Source organism: Pinus tabuliformis, chromosome 3_2 (assembly GCF_031772625.1).
Source record: "Pinus tabuliformis cultivar Carrire ecotype Pingquan chromosome 3_2, CPIR1, whole genome shotgun sequence".
NCBI classification, from domain to species: Eukaryota; Viridiplantae; Streptophyta; class Pinopsida; order Pinales; family Pinaceae; genus Pinus; species Pinus tabuliformis.
This window is the reverse complement of record NC_142302.1, coordinates 595,978,232-595,989,339: the sequence shown is the minus strand read 5'-3', so window position 1 is coordinate 595,989,339 and position 11,108 is coordinate 595,978,232.

The following is an 11,108-nucleotide window of genomic DNA, read 5'->3' as shown; positions in this document are numbered from 1 at the left end:
CCCAAGTGTGTCACCATGGGGAGCCCCGGTGCTTTTCGTTAGAAAAAATATGGCACTCTAAGATTGTGTATTGATTATAGATAGTTAAATAAGTTAATAATAAAAAATAAATACCCTTTACCGTACATTTATGATTTGTTCGATCAAGTAAAGGTGGCAACTGTATTTTCAAAGGTCAACTTGCAATCTGGTTATTACCAAATAAGAATAAAGGAGGAAGATATATATAAAACAACCTTTATAACTTGCTACAGGCACTATGAATTTGTGGTCTTACCCTTTGGACTAACCAATGCTCCAACGATGTTTATTTGTCTAATGAACAATGTATTCCATCAACATTTAGATAAAGTTGTGTTAATATTTATAAATGACATACTTGTCTATTTTGGGAATATGGAGGAGCATAAGATGCGTCTCCATATTCTTTTGCAAACCCTAAGGGAGCATCAATTATATGAAAAATACAATAAATCCGACTTCTTTAAAGAGAAAATTAATATTTAGGACATGTCATCACTAAAGATGGGATAGTTGTAGACAGAGAGAAGATAAAAAAAAAAAATGGAGTGGCCTGTGCCTAAGAACATCACTAACATAAGGTCGTTTATGGGTTTGGCTAGTTATTATAGGTGGTTTATTGAGGCATTCTTGAAAGTAACCTATCCCATTACATCATAACAAAAGAAGAGAAAAACGTTTAAGTGGACAGTGGAGTGTTGGAACAACTTTGATCGATTAAAACATTTACTCACCACCACTCCTATCTTAAGGATTGTTGATCTACAAAATGAATTTATGGTAAGGAGGGCATAGGAGGAGTATTAATGCAAGAAGGAAACGTTATAGCTTATGAATTGCGGAATTGAAAGAGCATGAACTGAAATATTCAGCTCATGACTTGAGTTGGCAACTCTAATTCATGCTTTAAAAATGTGACGAAATTACCTGCTTGAAAAAAAAAATCATGTTGATGATAGACCATAACAGTTTGACCAGCTACTTTAAGAAACCTACCTTAAATGCTCGACATGCATGATGGGTTGCATTCCTAAGTGAATTACAATTTGAGATTAAACATTTAAAGGGTAAGGAAAATTGTGTGGTAGATGCCTTTAGCAGAAAAGTGAACTGTGTTTATGAGATTCTGTTTAGAAAAGTGGAAACTACTTATAAGGAATAGATTAGAGAAGCTACTGGAAGAGATATTGAATGTTAGTTTCTGTGACAGCGGGGCAAAGATGCAAACAACAATTAACATCAAATGGCATACGAGCTAAATACAAAAAAACCTATAGGTCTATCACAGTAGGGTGTATATGCCAAATTAATTAAGTATCAAAAAAATAATTCTAAATGAATACCATAAAATCCCTTATGCAACCTATCTGAGCTATCAAAAAATGATTACTGTTGTTATCACCAAAAAAATGATCATCTAGCCTAATTTAATAGATGGATTGAAGTACAACATGTAAAGTCAATTTTACCCTAATAAAATTGCTTTCACTGCGATAAATTACCTAATAAACCACTTTTATTAAGTAATTTATAGTTAAACCCATGAAAAATAATTAAACAAATCATTATTTATTTGATTTTCTTCTAGGAATAATTAATTAAACCATTGTTTTATTATTATTCATTGTCAAATTTGACCCAATCATGAAAAATAATCAGATAAATCATTATTTTTCTTATTTTTCTCTAAGAATAACTAATTAATTAATTACTATTCTTTGTTAAATTTGACTAAATCCCTTAGGAATAATTAAATAGTTCCTTATTTGTTTATTATTTCTTAACTAATTCCTTGAGATGATAAATAAATCATTTATTTATTTATTATTTCTAAATAAAAGTTTAAATACTTTTTCCCACCTAAACAAATATAATAAAATATTGCAAGTGGTTATTCCAAGAATGGGATCAATATTATTTTATTATTGCTCATTATTCGAGGATAACGCAATATTTTGTTATAAATAGAAGTGTTTTCCATTCATTATTCACTTTTGATTATTTTCATTGTTGCACTCACTGTTGTAACTCTGATTATTTTCATTATCACACACCATATTTTTGTTGGGTTTATGCATTATAGAGAAGAGAGACTCTACAGAAGTTGAAAGCGTTTGAGGATAGCTAAGAACCCATCACATAGAGGGGGACTAGTAACATATATTTGTTCCCTTCACAGGTGTTATAATAAAATTATTCTTTACATATCTGGTTTCCATTGGATGTTTTGGGGTTATTACTCTTTCTTTCACTGTTTAACTATGGTTGCAGTATAGATCAAAATTTTGGCAAGTTTTGATTCTATCAATAGATGTAGGTCTATAATGTTTAGCAGTCATTTCTATTGTTGAGATCGTTTGTCATCCATGATCTTAAGTGGGTTCTTTTCGTACATCATTGAAAAGAAAACACTACAACAAATTGGCAACTTCGTTGGGTTTTAAACTTCAAATCTAGAAACCTGGGTGACCTTTGGTTTTCAGCTTAGAGTTTCTTATTTTTTCATTCTATTAATGTTTCCTAGTGTTTTAACCCCAGATCTGATAAATTTCTTACTTTCGTAAGCTTTTTGGTCGTTTCCACAGGTCACAGGAACTAGCCACGCAAAGGCGGCAACTTTTTCTGAAATTTGCATACCATAATTTTTGGAGCAGAAATCGCAATTTTTAGCCCAAAAGGTGCGATCTAAGCTCCAGAATGCAACTTTCTGCCCAAAAAGTGTAATTTCATCAAAAAATAGGTCAGAACCTATGATTTTTGGGTTTTATGGTTTTTCTCAGATCTATTTCTAGGATTTGCTGAGAGCTGTCTGTTGGGTGTTTGACCTCTCTCATCTCGCTAAAGCCTTGATCCATTCTTTTTTACTCGTAAAAGTCGAATTTAACCTCCCTTAGGGCTTCTAGTACACTTCCACCTTTCTTGGAGTTTAGCTGACTCAGAACTCTAAGTTTCTATAGCACTTTCAGCCACATTTTCCATATCTGTAACATTTTGTTTCAAATATGATAAAATAGGTTGCTACCATCCATAGTTTCACATTCAAACTTGTTTGGTCATTCCCTTAGGGTCCCATCGGTTGCCCTAGGTGTTTTAACCATCTCCCTATCTTTTTGCAGCAATCTTCCCCTCTGGTCTTTTGTTGTTGTTGCAACACTTTCCAGCATCTTAGACTCATTTGATACCAGTCACACCGACATTCAGAGCTCTTGTCCGTTTCAGTGTATTTTCCGTCAGTTTAGCCACCTAGCAGTACGGTGTTTACAAACTCAGTTTGGGTGGGGTTTAGTTAATTATTTTGCTGTTTATTTTCTGTTATTTATTTCAGTTTATTTGCAGCAAGATTTTTTCTTTTTTTATAAACATGACCTGGGCTTAATCAATTAATACACTTGCACACACAAGCACACCTTAAGCGAAGGGCTCTTGGTTTACACTACCAAGCCAAGGCTTAACATAATAAATTTATCTCACCGCATCAGAGACAAAAGATATATTGTTAATCTCCCTTTACCATTTCCATGTTCTTTGTGTCCTTTCATCATTGCGCCACCAAGACGTGCGTCGCGAATACTATTAGGCCTTCACCCGCAGTTTCTGCTTGGGTGTATTACTCCTCCCTGTCAGGTTCGAGTTCATAGCCCTCCGAGTCCCCATCCCGACTCTTCTGTTGGTCCTTCTGATCCCTCATCTAATTTTGAACCTCCTTCACCGCATATCGTCACCATGTTTGGACCCACAGCTGGTGCAGGACCCCAATCTGGTGGTGGCTCCAGTGCTATACTGGTGGTCACATCAGGCGAAACAATATCAGGAACCGTTGCGGCAGCCCCCATGCTACCCTTTATGGCTGGGTTAAGTCTACCGAATCTTAACCAGTTGATAAACGGCCCCATACACCATGATGCTGGTTGGCCCTCTATGCCAACTAAGATTCCCTCAGACATCCCAAATTTTGAGGGTATTTCTAGAGAGGATCCTATCAACCATGTCTGATCCTTCCACATGTTGTGTTCATCCAACTCCATAACTGATGACTTCATTCGTCTTCAGCTCTTCCAATGCACGCTCACTAGAGACGCTGCAAAATGGTATGTAGACCATCCCTCCGCCTCTCATTCGATTTTCGCAACACTTGCCAAAGCATTCTTGTCCTATTTCCAGTTACCTCTCTGGTATGACACTGGAATTGAGCATTTGACCACATTCTGTCAATCCTCCACTACTCGCCTTTCTAACCATGTTCAAGAGTGGCGTCAAAGAAGGAGCACATGTCGTGCCCTGCCTTTCGAAGGCCATGTTTATCTAAATTGGTTTCTCAAGAGTCTTTCATCCCCCATCAAGAAAGATGTCGCATCCAATTTTCCTCAGACTAAGGAAGAAGCTCTCCAGACCGCTTTGAGATATGATCTAATCTATGCTCAATCAGGCTATGTCTATACCTTTATTCTAGACCTCCCTCGTCCTAGAAGTGTTAATGCACCAAGGGCATCTCACGCCGCCAACGGTATCATTAGATCCATTTCACACTCTTCGCCATATTCTCATCAATGTTATGGCTATCCGCAAGGGGGTACCAGTTCCTCCAACATTTATGCCCCTCCTACTAGTAACATGTTTCCAGGGCCCCAACCGGTTTACCAAATTGTTGCGCCTTCTTATGCACAACCTGGCGTTCCATCCCCTCAAGAATTAGCGCTGCAGTGTCCCATGCATCCTTCGCCCCAACAACTACCACCCCCTCATGGTCAGGGGTTTGGGTAGTAGATTGATACCCATCCTCATAGTTTGAAGAAAAAGAATAGGGGGAAGGGTAACAAGGGTAACCAAGGTAGCCAATCTAGTGAATTCCAGGGGAACTAGCCTAACACCAACAACTAGCGACAGGGCGGACAGCCCAAGCAAAACAAGGCTATTCGTACGAACAATCCTTGTGCACGTTGTGGTGTACATGGCCACTATACACATGAGTGTCCTCTTTTACCCCAAGTGCACCAAATGTAGGAATCTCAAGCAACTTCTCGAGGTCAACAATTGCCTCAGAATCCTGCGCCACCTCAACCGGTCGTGCTCACAAATCCTTTCCCTTAATAAGGATTTGTTGCTGCTCAACCCTAGCCAGGTCAAGTAGCCCATCTCCCCCAACCTTTTGGTCACGATGACTACCAAATCCTCATGATGGATTCTAACAAAGTCCATACCTCTAATCAACAGCCTGCTTCTGAACGGACTATTGTTACCATCTTAGCTGAGTCATCCAAATCCACACACCCAGGACCTCCTCCATTTTTGGGTGCCTTTCCTATGTTTCCACTAGGAATTGTTCCTCCATGTCTCAACCATCCGAAGCTATTCTGTCGGGACATTACCTAACAAGCCAAATACCTTTCTTATTTCCCCTTCCATAAGTACTTTTTGTCCCTGTCATGGCTTCACTGGTCCTCCCTAATATGACTTTGGGGATCCCAGTATGGTACATTGATCCCCCAGTGAACACTTCGCCCAGTCAGATCATACCATATCATGCTTTGACCCCGGTTCATCCGGTCCCTACGACCCCTGCTACTGCTTCAGTTCCACTACAACCTCAACAAGAACCCATTCCTGTTGCGAAAGCATCTGGACAGAGGGGAAAAGCCAAGAGGAAAGAACCTAAAGACAAGGCTCCCCAAGCTTCTCCAGCCCCCAAAGCCTCAAAGTCGTCACATCCATGTGCTTTGCATGAAATTGTTGGGCATGCCACCAATAATTGTCCTAAACTTCCTCATCTCAAACATTTGGTTCATGAAACGTTTCCTACGTCTAATATCCTTGAGGTCCACATTACCTTACCGGGACCAACCAAGAAAGTCGAAACGTTACGCACAAATCACCCTTGTGCCTTGTGTGAATCATCATGGTGACTATTCCCATTGTTTACCTTGTCTTGATGAATTTCATGATTTCCTTTCGGTAATTCGTGAATATGAGGCCAATTGTAGTGGATCATCTATTCCTGTACTCGTGGATTCTGGTACCACTAGTCAACCGAAACAGGGAGAATTTGGCCCCACCACTGTGATGTCGAACCTTTTTCAACAGAATCCAAGATCTCAACATCAGTAGACCCTCCGTCTACTAGTCCGTCGTCTACCATTCAAGACGATGCGTATGTGAACCTTATTCCTCAGGTTGATGCACCAGGTAATGTCGTTGCATCATGTAGTCAGCCTTCCTCCCGTCCGCCCATCTCCCAGCCTGATGAGGACACCATGGAAGCTATGTCTACCCCTGATTACCCCTACACTTGAGTAAGGGGGCATTCCTTCACTAAGATTTCGAAGGCCATCTCCTTCCTAATTCTCCCAATGCGATATACCTCCATAAATGTTGCTCACAACACATTCCTTTGATTTGTGTGTCTTTATTTCTTCCATGTAGTTAGGTAGATTGCATCATCTCATTAATTGTATTTTTCACCTTTCAGATGGATCCATCATCCACACCGTATATTGGTCATGCCAACAGTGCAAGTCGCTTTTCTCAGAATCTAGCTTCGGCAGCCTGGGCCATTTTTACCCCCTTGCATACATTATTCCTTTCAAACGGCATGTGCATTGGATCTGCCATCAATAATCAAGCCAAATATGATGCAATGATAGGTTTATTAGTCTATGCCCTCGCTCATCGTATCCTTCATCTTCACGTTTGTTTAGATTCCTTACTACTTGTCATGCTATTGAATGGTGTGTATTATGTGCATAATCAAGTCCTATTTAGAAAACATCTATGAGTGAAGCTATTGGTATGTGACTTTGAAACCATTACTTTTAGTCATGTTCCTAAAGCCCAAAATGACTTCGTAGATACCACTGCAAACAACGTTCTAGACTCGCATTTATCACATGTATACCACAGAAGATAACCATAAACAAAACAAATGGTGAACCATCATTATCATATAAAATTCATAATCATATTATGTATCATAAAAGTGTTTGGATTCCTTAACTCTAAATACATATGGTACACCCATAACGTACTAAGGGGAAAATAGGCCCTTAAATCTCCATATCATCCTTTGGAGGATCTCATGCCAAGTTGGGCCGAGATGTTTGAATCGCTTTTTCCGAGCACTCAGAACACAATGTTGCTCCACAAACTCCTCCTGTTAGGGGCATCACTCCCACCTTTGCATACCATATCAGTATCCCATGCTTGGGGGCATGATGGTTTTCGCCTGGCCATCTCTTCATTTAAGTCTTGGCCTAGATCCCACTGGATCTAGGTATGGTCAATTATCCTCCCATTCCTTAGATAGTTTGTCCTACCGGCCTCTCCGGCGAGCCATATGCACATCGCATATCATAGATGTTTGATACATATCTTCAAATATTCTACTCTTTACCACCTAGTCTCCATGTTTGACTTGGTGGGTGAGTATGATTCTAGACCTCCTCTAGTAGTTCATTCTCGTTTTCCTCTTCCCTTAATTCTTCATCAAAAACCATAGTTCCAAGAAACATTAAGGCCATTCTTATATAAGTAAGGCCACTTTCCTAAAAGTCGCATATCTTGATTCTGACGGTCGATTTTTCTGCTACGATCTCCACAATATTTAGGGCCTTTTCTCCTCTCCAAATTCACCACAGCTCACTTAGCAAATGAATCCAAATTGGAGGGAAAACACCATTTTATAGGCAAACCATACTTTTTATGTCGCCCATTGCGACTAGACTGTAGCTTAGTGTGACAAACTGTGAGCACCATCGGAAAGCTCCCACCAAGCTCTATAATGGGTCTTCCTTAATTTTTGATGATTTGACACTTCACCAAGAAGGATCACTTTGTCGCCTCTTAAAATCAAATTTCGTCATAAAGCGACACTTGTGCTTTAAGTTCCACCTCCTCTTAATACTTGTCGTACCATATGTCGATCTTCATCATGAGTAGCCATCATTTACTCATGTTTTCATGGTCCCCTCCGAGCCTAGTCTGTGTGGCAGTGTCATCGAGCCACCCTTGTTCAGAGAATCCGCGATGAGTCACCCTTGCATTCTCGAAGTCTATTTCATGTCCCATCGCATAATTTCATAGTATTCCATCCATATTTTTATATCTTCCATCCTGTGTTTCCCATTTGGGCCTCCAGTCATATTGTCCCCATCCCTTTAGGAGTTGAGTCAATTGTTGCCAGGTCAACCATACACTTTATGCTCTGACAAGGGAAGTTGTATGTTTTTCCCTCAATTCCCTTTCCCCCATTATCCCTAGTGTCAGTCCATCAGTCACATTACTATTTTCCCTCATGCTTTAGTTGAGGATCCTCATTTCCTCATCTATCGCGGGCCCTATTCTATCGACATCAACTCATTTATTCTAGAAGAACGAACTAGAGGGCAGTGTATCTTGGTTCCAAATTCCATTCTTATTTTGTGCCTTGGATCGAGCAGAGGGTCTCATTATTTCCCTTTGACTTGGTTGTTTCATGTTCGTGATCCATACACTTGATGGTCTAGTGATGCAACAAATTGTGCCAGTGAATCTTGGGTGTGTGTGAGATCTTTCAGACCTCATGAGGGGATGGCCCTTCAGGTAGCCCCCCGCATTCTGAGATGCATACCTACCATGCTACAGCCTCAGCTGCAATTCCGTAGAGTTGATGGGTTTGGCTCCTACCAATTGCACTATTCATAGCATGCACGTCTCCTCCAGATGATCCATTCAGTTTTGCAGAGCCCTTCCTTGTTCCATAGGGCTTTTCTGGTTGTTCTACCCTCACTCCCTCCCAGCCATTTTTTGAGGGAAGGGGCATTGTATCTCATGTACTGAGATATTATTGTATTCAAACCTAGCTCATGTTTTTACCAGGTGCACTATGTATATGGGACACATTTTTTTATTTTCTGGCTATGTTATGCTAGCATGTCATGTACCGTTTAGCATGTACTTCATTGCTCAGTGTTATATTTATGGGCGTACCATTACTTTTGTACTAAGTTATCTCAACGAGAATGGGTATGCCTCCCCCGCCTCATTGAGGTTTATTGCCACAACATAAAATGAAACTTGCATTAGTCTCACCCCCTTTGTCACTATCCTCTCTCAAATTCAGCTTCATTGGTCTCTCTCTCTCCTTGACCCCCCCTGTGTTGTTTAAATGATTGTTTCTTTACAACGTACTTCAGTCATATGTTTTGTTCCTAACACTCGTACGTTGGGGGGAAATTTGTTATCACCAAAAAATTGATCATCTAGCCTAATTTACTAGATGGATAGAAGTACACCATGTAAAGCCAATTTTACCCTAGTAAAATTGCTTTCACTATGAAAAATTACCTAATAAACCACCTTTATTAAGTAATTTATAGTTAAACCCCTGAAAATAATTAAATAAATCACTATTTATTTGATTTTCTTCTAGGAATAGTTAATTAAACCATTGTTTTATTACTATTCCTTGTCAAATTTGACCCAATCATGAAAAATAAACAAATAAATCATTATTTATGTTATTTTTCTCTAAGAATAACTAATTAATGATTAATTAATTACTATTCTTTGTTAAATTTGACTAAATCCCTTAGGAATAATTAAATAAATCCTTATTTGTTTATTATTCCTTAACTAATTCCTTGAGATGATAAATAATTCATTTATTTATTTATCATTTCTAAATAAAAGTTTAAATGTTATTTCCCTCGTAAACAAATATAATAAAATATTCCAAGTGGTTATTCCAAGAATGGAATCCATAATATTTTTTCATTGCTCATTATTCGAGGATAACTCAACATTTTGTTATCTATAGAAGAGTTTTCCATTCATTATTCACTTTTGACTATTTTCATTGTTGCACTCACTGTTGTAACTCTAATTATTTTCACTTTTGCACACCATATTTTTGTCAGGTTTATGCATTATGGAGGAGAGAGACTCTAGAGAAGCTGAAAGTGTTTGAGGATAGCCAAGAACCCATCCCATAGAGGGGGACTGGTAACATATATTTATTCCCTTCACAGGTGTTATAATAAAATTATTCTTTGCATATCTGGTTTCCATTGGATGTTTTGGGGTTATTACTCTTTCTTTCACTATTTAACTATGATTGTAGCATAGATCAGAATTTTGGCAGGTTTTGTTTCTATCAATAGTTGCAGATCTACAATGTTTAGTAGTGATTTCTATTGTTGAAATTGTTTGTCATCCACGATCTTAAATGGGTTCTTTTCGTTCATCATTGAGAAGAAAACACTACAACAACCGCCCTGAGGAAGGACTACTTCTGGCTAGGAATGAATAAAGAGATGGCTGAATATCTATCTAAATGTTTGGAATTTCAACAAGTGAAGACTAAACACCAACATCCAATTAGGTTGCTTTACCCATTACCCATTCCAAAATGGAAATGGGAGATGATCACACTTGATTTTATTACTACCCTACCTAAGACCAAGTAAAAAATGACTCCAAAATGGTTGTAGATGACAAATTGAGTAAGTTAACACATTTTATTCCAATGCAATCTACTTATAAAACAATTCAAATTGCTAATATCTTTATGAAAGAAATTTTTAGGTTGCACGTAATACCAAAGGTGGTAATCTCCGATAGAGATGTCAAGTTTACATCTATTTTTTTGAAAGATTTGTTTGAGGGATTAGGCACCCAAATACAATTTAGTACTACATATCACCCCCAAACAGATGAAAAAACAAAGTGAGTAAATCAAGTAATTGAATACATGTTAAGAATGTATGTGATGCAACAATTGAATAAGTGGTAGTATTATATCCATTTAGTGGAGCTCGCGTGCAATAATAGCTATCATGCCTTCCTGAAACTGAGTCCATTTGACGTGTTGTATAGATGTAGGTGCAAAAAACCTATTAACTCGAATGGGCCAGAAGACAAACTGATGTTAGGACCCAGTATGTTGAAAGAGATGGTAGACACAATGAAGAAGGTAAGAATGAACTTAAAAGCCGCCCAAGGCAAACAAAATATGTATGATGACAAAAAGCGAAACTATTGGGAATTTCATGTTGGTGACCACATGTATGTGAGAGTGGAACCTCGGAAAAGTACCTTGCAATGGTGAGCTTATGCTA